The sequence below is a fragment of the Alligator sinensis genome, unplaced genomic scaffold, assembly GCF_000455745.1.
Source record: "Alligator sinensis unplaced genomic scaffold, ASM45574v1 scaffold308_1, whole genome shotgun sequence".
Lineage (NCBI taxonomy): Eukaryota > Metazoa > Chordata > Crocodylia > Alligatoridae > Alligator > Alligator sinensis.
The window spans coordinates 1,959,888-1,970,687 of NW_005842041.1; positions in this window are offsets into that span (position 1 = coordinate 1,959,888).

Consider the following 10,800-nt stretch of genomic DNA (forward strand, 5'->3'; position numbering starts at 1 on the left):
GGTAAGTCAGGGTACCCACCCCTCCTGAGCAGCCCCCTCCCCACACCTACAGTCCCCCCACAATCCACCCATAACACCCACATCCCCAAGTCACCCCCACAAACTCCTTATCCACATACACAGCCACAAGCCCCATACCCACCAAACCTCGCCCGCACAAACCCTACACCCACCCACAAAGTCTCCCAACCCCACCCTCCAAATTGCTTTACACTTGTAAATATATCAATAAAACACTGCCCACCTGATCTCTCTCTATAAAGTGGTATTTCATTTTAATAGCGGAAGAACTTTATTTTGTGTATTTTAATGAGAAATTGGGTTTGTTATCAGAGAATTTTCAATGTTTAAACAGAGAACACCAGGATCTCTGCTGGTGAGACAAGTGGCAAGACCCAGGCAGATGAGCCTGTCCAGGGCCAGCACTGGGGACCCAGCTGGAAGGCAGATGAGGTGGCTGACCTATTGGCTGTTTGGGACCAAGAGGACACGCTTTGATGGTTCAAAGCTGGCCTCCACAGGGAGCATATATTCTGGGCAACAGCTGCCTAGATGTCAGAGCGGGGGCACCCCATCTGGGTCTGGCAGGGGCACAGCCATGAGACTGCAGGTCCAAGGGAGCAGATGCTGTTGCAGGTGGCAGCAGGTCACAGCTAGGCAGCAGCCCCCACTGCCGGACTGCTGCAGTGGGTAGAGGAGGCAGGGCCAGATTAGGTTAGGGCTGCTTCAGCAGTCCAGCTGGCAGAGGGGGTAGTGTCCCCAGGTACCAAATGGCTGGACCTCAGAAGCTCCTGAGGGCGAGTAGCCCTGAGCTGCTCACTAGAGCAGCCCAGAGCAGGTTTTTATACTGCTGGGGACAGCACAGGTGCTGGCTCCAGGCTCTGGCTCCCCCTGGCTGTAGATCAGGGAGGAGCTGGAAAGGGTCATTTTGCCCCAAGTGGCACAACTTGCCCCCCACCAAAGTACATGTCTGGGCACATGCACTGAGGCAAAAATCCCTGGCACAAATTTGTGGCGCTTCTGTTTGAGCTGCTGTGAGCGTACCTGCCTATATGTGTGGATGCTTTCTGAGCGTTAAAAATGACTGTTCTTAAGAGCAGGGTGTCAGACATCTGGCCCACAGGCCAGATCCAGCCTATAGAGATACTCTACCCAGCCTGAGAGGCTACCAGCTGTCTACTGGAAATTGTAGGGAGTGGCCCACTGCAGAATTAGGAGCCCTTTGGCTCTGCTGGCCATGGCCATTGGTGATCAGTTTGATTCATTGCTATTGCCCCCAAACACATTGCTGCTGCTTTACCTCATGCCACCCCTGATCCCTCATTGCCTCCAGACCCAGCACTGCCACTGCCAAATTCCTTGCTGCTGCTTCTGCCACCTCAGTGTTGGCTATCCGTGAGCCATGTCTCAGGCTGGATATGGCTCATGAGGAGCCTTGCAGTCTGGATGCAGTCCAAGGCCCCAAGTGAGTTTGACATTCCTGCTTAAGAGTATTAAAATTGAAGAAGCAGTAGTAAAACATGTTCGTCTTCACAGTCAACTAAGGCCTTCATTTAAAGGTTAACATTTTTTTGTTGTTATCCCTGAACAACTGCAAACTCAGAACATGTGTGCTTCCCTTTTATGTTTGATAAATTCCTTGGTTTTTTAGCAGTAAATGATTCCTTCTCAATGTAGGTATTCCTCAATTAGGCTATTTCAACATGTGCATTGGCTACAAATCTGAAGACCAAAGATTTTAGAGCAGTCAGTATTTATTTTAGGGATTCTTTCACCATGCTGTGTTTAGCTTTACTTATGGAAAGTACTTGCCAAGAGTTAGACGCAGGGTGTCTCTAGAAGAACTGTATAAAAGAAGAGACTATACTCCTGGGATACTGTTTCAGAAATAGAATCGTTTAAAATACTATATATGAAATAGAAAGCATATGTTTATACTATCAAACATACTTGCATAACCACTTTCCTGCAGGATCTGAGCACCTCCCAGTCTTGCTTTTTGTCATAACACTCCTGCACTTTATTTATTATTGGCAATCTAGTTTCCAAAAAGATTAAGAGTATACCTACACTGTGTTCTCTGACACTCTTGAGAAAGGACACACCCAAGCGCACACACCCTCACCCACCTGTTCCTGATTATTTGCACCAAACCTAGATATACAGCTGCAAAACTTCTCCATGGACATCCCTCACGTGCTCTTAAGACATGGCTCTCTGGCCTGCTTGAGGGCAGTCACAGTGGGTACCCCTGGGGTAGCTTTGCTGCCATATTTCCAGGTTTATCATAGGAGTTTTAAAAGTAGAGTTTATTTGGTGATGGGGAGACATTACCTTTGACAATAAATTTATGACTACTCCTGCTAAGATATTATGGTTTCACTTCAACAAAGCATGTCATTTATATGCTGAATCAGGGCCCAGGTTTATTAACTGAAAAAGGATTGAAATTGGACCAAAAGGAAATGAGCCAAGGAGTAAGTGTACGTTCCTTTTCAAGTGATTGTCCATATTGTGGAAGAGCACTGTGTGTGCCTGCCACTTTAAGGGCCAGAAGGCAGCAACCAGCATGTGCCTGATGAGGGCAGCCATTTTAGATTCAGGGCTGCCCATATAAACAGGGCAGTTCTGATACTGGAGGCCAGGCAGCAACATCGCCTGGCCGGAGAGCTGCTGATATCATCCGGAGGTAAGGGAGGAGCTGTAGGGGATGGATAGGAGCCTCCTGGTCCTGGGTACAACCTAAAACTGCACCCTGCTGGGAGTGGGTGGCCTGGTGGGGCTCTCAGTGGTGAAGGAGCCCCCAGGAAATGCCAGGCCAGTTACCACCCCGGTGAAAGGTGGGTTGGGGCGCCTTAACCCCTAGCCCCCACAACTGGGTGGGTGACCCCTTTGTTTGGAGGGCCCAGAGGGTGGACCCTTGGAGAGTGAGAAAAGGGCCATAGACTCAGGCCTGCCTGAACTCCCCCTGACCGGCCCATGCTGGGGCCAGGACCGAAAGGGTCGAAGGGCCGAGGGCCCACCGCAAGAAACACCCAAGAGCTGAGGGCCTGGGGTTCCGACTGGCCTGGAGGTGGGCCAGGGCTAGAGAGCCGAAGGTCCTGGTGGGGGGATCACACCCAAAGGGGGATCAGCTCAGGGAGCTATGTTGCCTGGTATGATGGCGGAAGAGTCTGCCTGAAGGGAGGAATCCAGGTGGGGTTCAATAGTAGGATTCTGGGGCCCAGTGTGGGGGCCAGTAACGATGAGAACATCTAGATGCCATCTGCAAGGCTTGGGCTGTGGTGTAGGGGAGGAATGGAGTCGCAGATAGCGTCCCCTGGCATTGGGGCAGGAAATGGGCAGCTTCCCGTTTATTAACATTTAAATTAACTAATTAACAATGAGGTGTGGCAGGCGAGAACGCGGGTGGTTGGCCCAGGAACAGGGGGGTGGGCCACTCTGAGAATGGCCCCAAGCAGTCCCCTTGTTGCAATATACACATTCTGCTATTAGTGCACGTAAACCCTGGGCACTCAAGCTCAGAGTCTGTTGGTCAGCAGTCTCTGTATGGTGTGCATGGACTCTGAGGGTGCATCCACATGAGCGTGCACGTGCCTCTTGCAGCATCTCAAAGCCCCTTGAGATGCTGCAAGAGGCACATGAGAGAACAAGAAAATGATCCCTGTGCCAGGTGAGTAGGAGCTGGAGGAGTGAGGGGGACTACTGAGGGTGCAGGGCACCATGGGGGGCAACTCAGGAGGGGTAGGCCTGCTGGCCACCCCCCTGCATGGCTCCAGCCCCACCTCACTCGCCCCATAACCGGGTGCACGCCCTCCGCACTCTCCCTTCCCGGCTGCAGCTCCCCCACGCATCCTCAGCCTGGGTCCAACTCCCCCCAGCTTACCAGTAGCAGGAGCAGCTGCACTCTCAGTCTCATGGCATAGCTCCCCTGCATGGTGGAGGGCAGAGCGGCTTGGCCCCAGCTGCCAGGTATCCATGCAGCCTCTGCCACATCGTGCTGCTGTGGCCTGGCTTGGGAGGTGACCAGGGGGCTGCACTCAGCACCGGGGTGAGCAAGGGGGCTGGAGCCATGCAGGGGGGGCAACTGGTGGACCCACCCCTCCTGAGCCACCCTCCACATGGTCCTTGCAACTTCAGTAGTTCCCCCCTGCTCCTCCAGCTCCCCCCACCCCCTACTTACCCCCTACTTACCTGGCATGGACCCCAGGTCCCAGTCACTGTGGCTCCCTTTGTGGGGTTAGTCTATGAGGTGTGCAGGGGAGTTGCACCCTGTGAGGGACAGGGGACCCACCCCTCCTGAGCAGCCCCACCTTGTAGGCCCCTCCATACCCACACTCCCCCCACAATCCACCCCCATGCCCCACACCTCCAAGCCACCACCCCAAAACCCATATTCCTGGCCCTGTGGGGCAGGAGTGAGGGGAATGGGGTGGGGGGTAAGTTGTGGGTTGAGAGTGAGAGGCAAGGGTAGGGCGGTGGCATATTGGTGCTGCTCAATGCTGCACATCCTGGTGAGTGAAGGGGGTAGGGGCAGCTCTGATTTTCCTATGACTGAGAAGCCCAAAGTAAATGCCAAACTGTATAGATAATTAGAATTTATTTTATTATGATGATGAAGGCACTGGTAGGCTTCCAAGTTGCTTTACAATTGTAAGTATATCAATAGAACATTAACCAACTGATCTCTCTCTCTCTATATATATATATATCTATATCTATAGATATATAGAGAGAATATATATAATGGTCTTTTGTTTTAATTGTGGAGGAACATGGATTTTGGGGTATTTTAAAGAGTGAATTTGGGATTTTTTTTTTCCAGAGATTTTTCAGGTTTTAAATGGGGAACACCAGAATTCCTGCTAGGGAGGCAAGTGGCAGGACCCAGGCAGAAGAGCCTGCTTAGGGCTGGCACCTAGGACCCAGCTGGAGGTGGCTGACCTCCTGGCCACCTGGGGCCAGGAGGACATGCTTTGGCAGTTCAAAGCAGGCCATTACATGGGAACATCTTCTGGGTGATAGCTGCCCAGATGGCTGGGCAGCGGCACACATGGTAGTAGTGCCACACAAAGGCAACTGTGCAGCCACAGCCCACTAGCAGCCGGCCCAGAGAGTCAGGTGCCTCTACTAGCTGTGCAGTCTCCATCTGAGTATGGCAAGCGTGCAGCCTTGGGGCCACGTGCTGTTGCAGGTGGCAGCAGGTCACAGCCTGGCAGCAGCCCCCACTGCTACAGTGGGTAGAGGGTGCAGGGAACTCAGGGCTACTTCAGCAGTCCAGCTGACACAAGGGCTAGTGTCTCCAGATACCAATTGGCTGGTCCCCAGAAGCTCCTGTCTATTTGTCCATCCGATTTACCATGGGCAAGGCCCACCTGGCTAACTAGTAGACCCTTTTTATGGGGGCTAATGGACAAATGGAGCAACTAAATTCTTGGGACAACTAATGAGTCAAAGGGTCAAAATATGAAAATAAGTGCCCCTGAGGGGGACACCAAGCAGAGCCCCCCTGGGCCACACCCACCAGTCCTCAAAGACATCCAACGAGCTGGTGGATGCTGCCCACTGGTTCTCTGCCCAGAAACGTGAACAAACAAGTGTGAGGAAAGCAGCCCCACAGTCTCTGGGCACCTTCCCAGCCACAGCCTCCTTCCTGGTCACTTGGGCCCACTTGGCCAAGGCCAGGAGGAGGTTAACCAGGTGGTCCCAGGACTTGGTGGGGCCACAGATGGGGTGACTAAAAACAAAAAGGTGGGGGGTGAAATTCAACCAGAACCTCAGGAGGAGGATCTGGAGGTGGAGGGGCTGCAGCCTGGTGCACTTGAGGGTCATGTGCACCAGGGTCTCCCTCTGCCTGCAGAAGGGGCAGGAGACTAGGGTGTCCATGAAGCTCACCACATACACGTCCATGGCAATGGCTCCATGGAGAAGCCACCAGCTGGGGTCCCCAGTGGCTCACGGGATGAAGGTGGAGTACAAATTCAGCCACTGGGGTGCCCCAGCCACGCCCTCGCCAAGCAGGTCCCCCGACTTGGTGTCTGGGTGGCATGTTAGGGCGGCATGGTGGCCAGTGTGGCATATGAGTGTGTAGAAGTGGTGGCGATGGACGGTGGAAAAGCAGATGTCTGCTGTCCTCCAACCAGCTCAGGTGGTGGAGCGGGGAGCACCATAAGGCCGGGCGAGGTGCTGGCCCCACGACAAACTCCGGTGGGCTGCCCCAGAAGCTCCTGAGAGCAAGTATGCCTGAGCTACTTACCAGGGCAGCTTTTATATTGATAGGGCCAGCACAGGACAGTTTTTTATGCTGCCGGGGCCAGCACATGTGCTGGCCCTGGGCTCTAGCTCCCCCTGGCTGCAGATCCGGGAGAAGGCAGGCAGGGTTATTTTGCCCCAAGTGGCACAATTTGCCCCACGCCACAGTGCATGTCCGGGCACCTGCACCGAGGCAAAAAGCCCTGGCTCAAATTTGTACCACTTCTATTTGTGCTGCTGCAAGCACACGTGCTTGCATGTGTGGACGCGCCCTGAGAGTCCTTGCACTTCACACTGGGAACAGTGAACCCCATGGCTAGCCAGCTTTAAGCCACTAGGTAGGCAGCATTTCCAGTAACTTAACAATTAGTTAAATAACTTTTAGCTCAGTTGTCCCTTAGCAACCTGTTAGTATTATTTATATATATTCTGGACCCAGTGTGGCTCCCTGGGAACACCTTGATTCAAGTATTGTGCCTCTACCACCTAGGTTTACATCAATATGTGGCAAGGCAAGATGTTTTGTGAGTAAGCAAGCAATGAGACTCTGAAACTGGTGTATCAGGTACCAGATACCCTGCAGTGTACCTACCTGGTTAGTCTATTTTGGCAGACAACTTACATTCTTTGAATGTAAGAGATCAAGGATTCATTCTCCAGGATATTTTCCTGGTCTGTGGCTATCTTTAAATGGATCGGTCTGAAACACAAAATCAAATAATCTGTTCCAAGAGAGGTTTTGACCTCTGGGCTCCTGCCTGCTGCCTGCCTTATTTCATGGATAAAGGGGTCTGTAGAACAACTTCACATGATTCCCAAAATCAAACAAGACCCAGCCCCAGCATGGTCCAAACAGTTTTGATTCATTAATGTTATGCACTCTTTCATTCTTCCAATTCAAAACCTCACCTTTTGCTTTCAGATCTGCTGTTGAGAGCTTAGGAATAAACTATATCTAGACTTGAATGCTCTCCTTCTCCTGGCCTGGTTTTCAGATGGCTTCTAAGTACAAAAATGATCCTTCCTTCCAAAAATGATCCTAGCCCAGGATAACCTGGTCAGTAATAGAAAGGTTACTTGATGATGGTGGTGTGGTCTTCCTGGTACAGCAAGAAATCTATGGTAGTATGCAAAGTGTTTGTTCATGAAATTATAGATTCACTGCTACAGTTGAAATGGTGACTTGTCACTGATTTTTGGTCCAAGGGTATCTGTCAGTAGTCTTAGCATCTCATCCCTCAGTTGCTGAAAAAAGAAGTTTTACTGACTCAGTTATGTTGAAATTCCTGAAGGACCTAGTTATGAAGTTCCACCCATCAGGTTTCTTTGTTGTCTTAGCTCTCCTGTGTTCTCTGCTTAAACCAATGGTAATGTGCTCTCTTGTGCACTGTCAATGACAACATTCATGGTAGACATTAGCTAAGAAACTAGGATGGGGGAGAGATTCTGACCTTGATGGCCCTCTGCACGTCGCATTATATGTATAAAGTGTTTTTAAGACCCTCACCCTAAGTCCTTATCAAAGATAGCAATAGAATTCAGCTGAACCAGCAAATTCAGCTTCCCATATTCTTCCTAAAACCACATGCATCCAGTATAGAGGTATTTTTCCACACCTGAAATGCTGTAGTTCCTTAACAGTATAAGCAAGATCTTTAACAATATAACCTGTCTTTCAGAAGGGCTTTCTGCCCACAGGATGACACTTTTAGGCAAAAGTTGCTGCCAAGTTGTGTGAATGTAGCTAATTATCCAGAAGTTCATTTGGAGTAAAATACAAAATTTGCCTGTTATGGGATCCATAATGCAACCAGCTCCAAATTTTGCTGGCAAAATGTGAATACTTCCCTGTCAGATGGAAACAAGAGGTGTATGAATCAGAAATTTCTCTTAAGATCTTTTGCTATTGTAATATCTTTTGCTGTACAGTTGCAACGTCAACCACTACACTCAGTTTATTGTCATTACTGCTGTTTCGTGTCTGAATTAGACTGTGACCTCTCGGGGACAGGGCACTACTTGTATATCTGTTTTTCAAAGTGTCACTCTTGCCCATAATGCTGTATAGGTGAACAGCTAATGACACCATCAGGTCTGACATTCAATCAACCCTGTGTCAGCAGGACAGCCTAACTCCCTGATTCAGTGAAACAGGCGCCTGTATGCAGTCATTTAAATTGCACACATTTTTGTTTAGTTAGATAATGCTTTCACAATAGTTCCACAACAAAGCAATGTAGAAATGTCTTCCTTCATTAGCCCTCAACCCATTACACTGGAGGGAATATAGGAATAGTGGTTACTATAAAGTAACCACTGCCTTCTCTTGTGCTGTTTTTCACTAATTTTTCTCTAGCAACAGTCTCCAACATAAAGAATGTGCTTTATTTTTGGTAATAATGTCATCCTGGTTACCTGAACAAAACAGCTGCATAATGCTTCTCCTCTGGAGATAATTGTTTGATAAATGTTTGAATAAAGATAAGATGGTGCAGTATTACACCACCTGCTACTGAGCCATTACTTATCTTCCTCATTTGGACATAATAAATATTAGCCTTTCTAGAAATGCAGCAAAGGATTATTTTTGAGTTGTATAATGCAGGAAAAAATCTATTTTAAAATAAATTAAAAAAATCAGAGTGCCAACTCTATGCCCTCTGGTTCACTATGTGGAGGGACTGTATGAATCCTAGGATTGGAGATTTGTATAAATCCTCTTTCCATGCTGACCAAGGACCATGCAAAACTGGCATGAGACCAATGGCCCCTTCCCTCCCTAGTTGACAACATTTACCCCTGACCTAAAGAGTCAGTCCCTTCATAGCTTATGCAGGTCGAGCTTTGTGGCCCACAAGGGGTCCTGATGTTCCTTTTATTTTGCCCTATTAACCACCTTCTGTTTCTTGGCTTCCTTGTCTCCCTTAATACTCTCTCACCCATACAAGTGATGTGGGGGCCCTCATGTCTCTCTCTCCCATATGGCCAGGGATCTAGGCATCACCAGGCTTCTCTGCTACATGCTTGGGGCTCTGTGCATTCCCCATTCTCCCTACCCCTATTGTGCCACTGTCTCATTCATGCTATAGGTTCTGTATGCCTGTAATCTCCCCTTTTTCCGTTGAATTACTTCATTCTCATGCCGATTTTCACCCCCACCCCCCATTTTTCTATTTCAGTGACTTCCTGCAGATCTGTTCCTCCCACCATGTTTTATCTCCCAACTCTAAGTACATTTCTCATTCCTTCCCTCCACCCAATGCTGTGTGCCCCTTTCCCATTTCCACCATGGAAAGATTCTGTGCACTCCCGTTTCCATTCTCCCTTACCATTCTTTGACCATGTCTACAGCATAGCTGTGTCAGTCTGGGGCGTAATAAGATGTAATGCTTGATTCACACCTCTGCTAGCAAAGGCCCTAGTAGAGGGGTAGGTATACCAACAAAACATGCTTCTGTCTGTGCCAGTATAGCTTGTGTCAGTCACCTTTCTAGGCAGCTCAGGGGATAGCAGCAACCATCTCCTTCTGGCTTCCAGTAATACTGGCCTCAGCCCCATGGTACTGGCAGGGACATGCGCACACAGCCCCCACCCCATCCTGCCCCATGCCTGCTCTGAACTCAGCCCAGCGAAGCAGGCCAGGTCTGGACCAGCCGGAACCCACATGCACAGTCCCAACCTGCCCTGCACCTGCTCCAGACTTGTCCGCCTGCTCTAAGCAGCAGCAGTGGCGGTAGCAGCTGAGCAGAAGTTGCTGCTCAGTGTGAGGAGGAAAAGTGGCCCTTCCTCCTCACCACTGCTGGGCACTTGCTGCAACTATGCCTGGGCTTCCCTGCTGCTCCTCACCGCTGCCATTGTTGCCACCTCAGGGATGCCCAGCAGGGAAGAGGTGGCAGTGCAGAGAAGTGACAGGTCAACCCAGGCATGTGCTCTGGGTGTGCAGCAAGAAGCACCCAGCAGCAGTGAGAGGGCAGGACCCCTTTTCCTCTGTGCCAAGCAGAAACTTCTGCTTAGCTGGCACTACTGCTGCTGCTGCTCAGTGCAGCAGGCAAGTCTGGAACAGGTGTGGGGTGGTTTGGGGCTGTGCATGCAGGTTCCAGCTGATCTGGAGCTGGTCTGCTCCACCGAGCCAAGTCTGGAGCGGGCACAGGGTGGCTGGGGTGGAGGCTGTGCACATGGGTCCCCACCAGTACTGCAGGGCTGGGGCCAGAAGCAGCAGCAGCTGGAAGGAGCTGCCGCTGCCTGGGCTGCCTAGAAAGCCCCAGCCCTGCTGCATGCTTGGGGAGTGGCCATGGGACAGGCAGTACCAGGCCAGGTTGGACCAAGGGATCCACTGTGGGCCAGATCCAGCCCACAGTCTGTATTTTGCCAATCCCTGCTCTAGTGCATTGCTTCTACAAATGTGTCCATGCTAGCAGTGTTGGCTACAAATGTCCAACTCGGGATCCTTAAAATTCTAGTTTATTAGGCGGATTGAAACACTGTAATCATAAACCTTGGGGCTGGTCCCCACACACACACACACATGCACACACATACACACACACA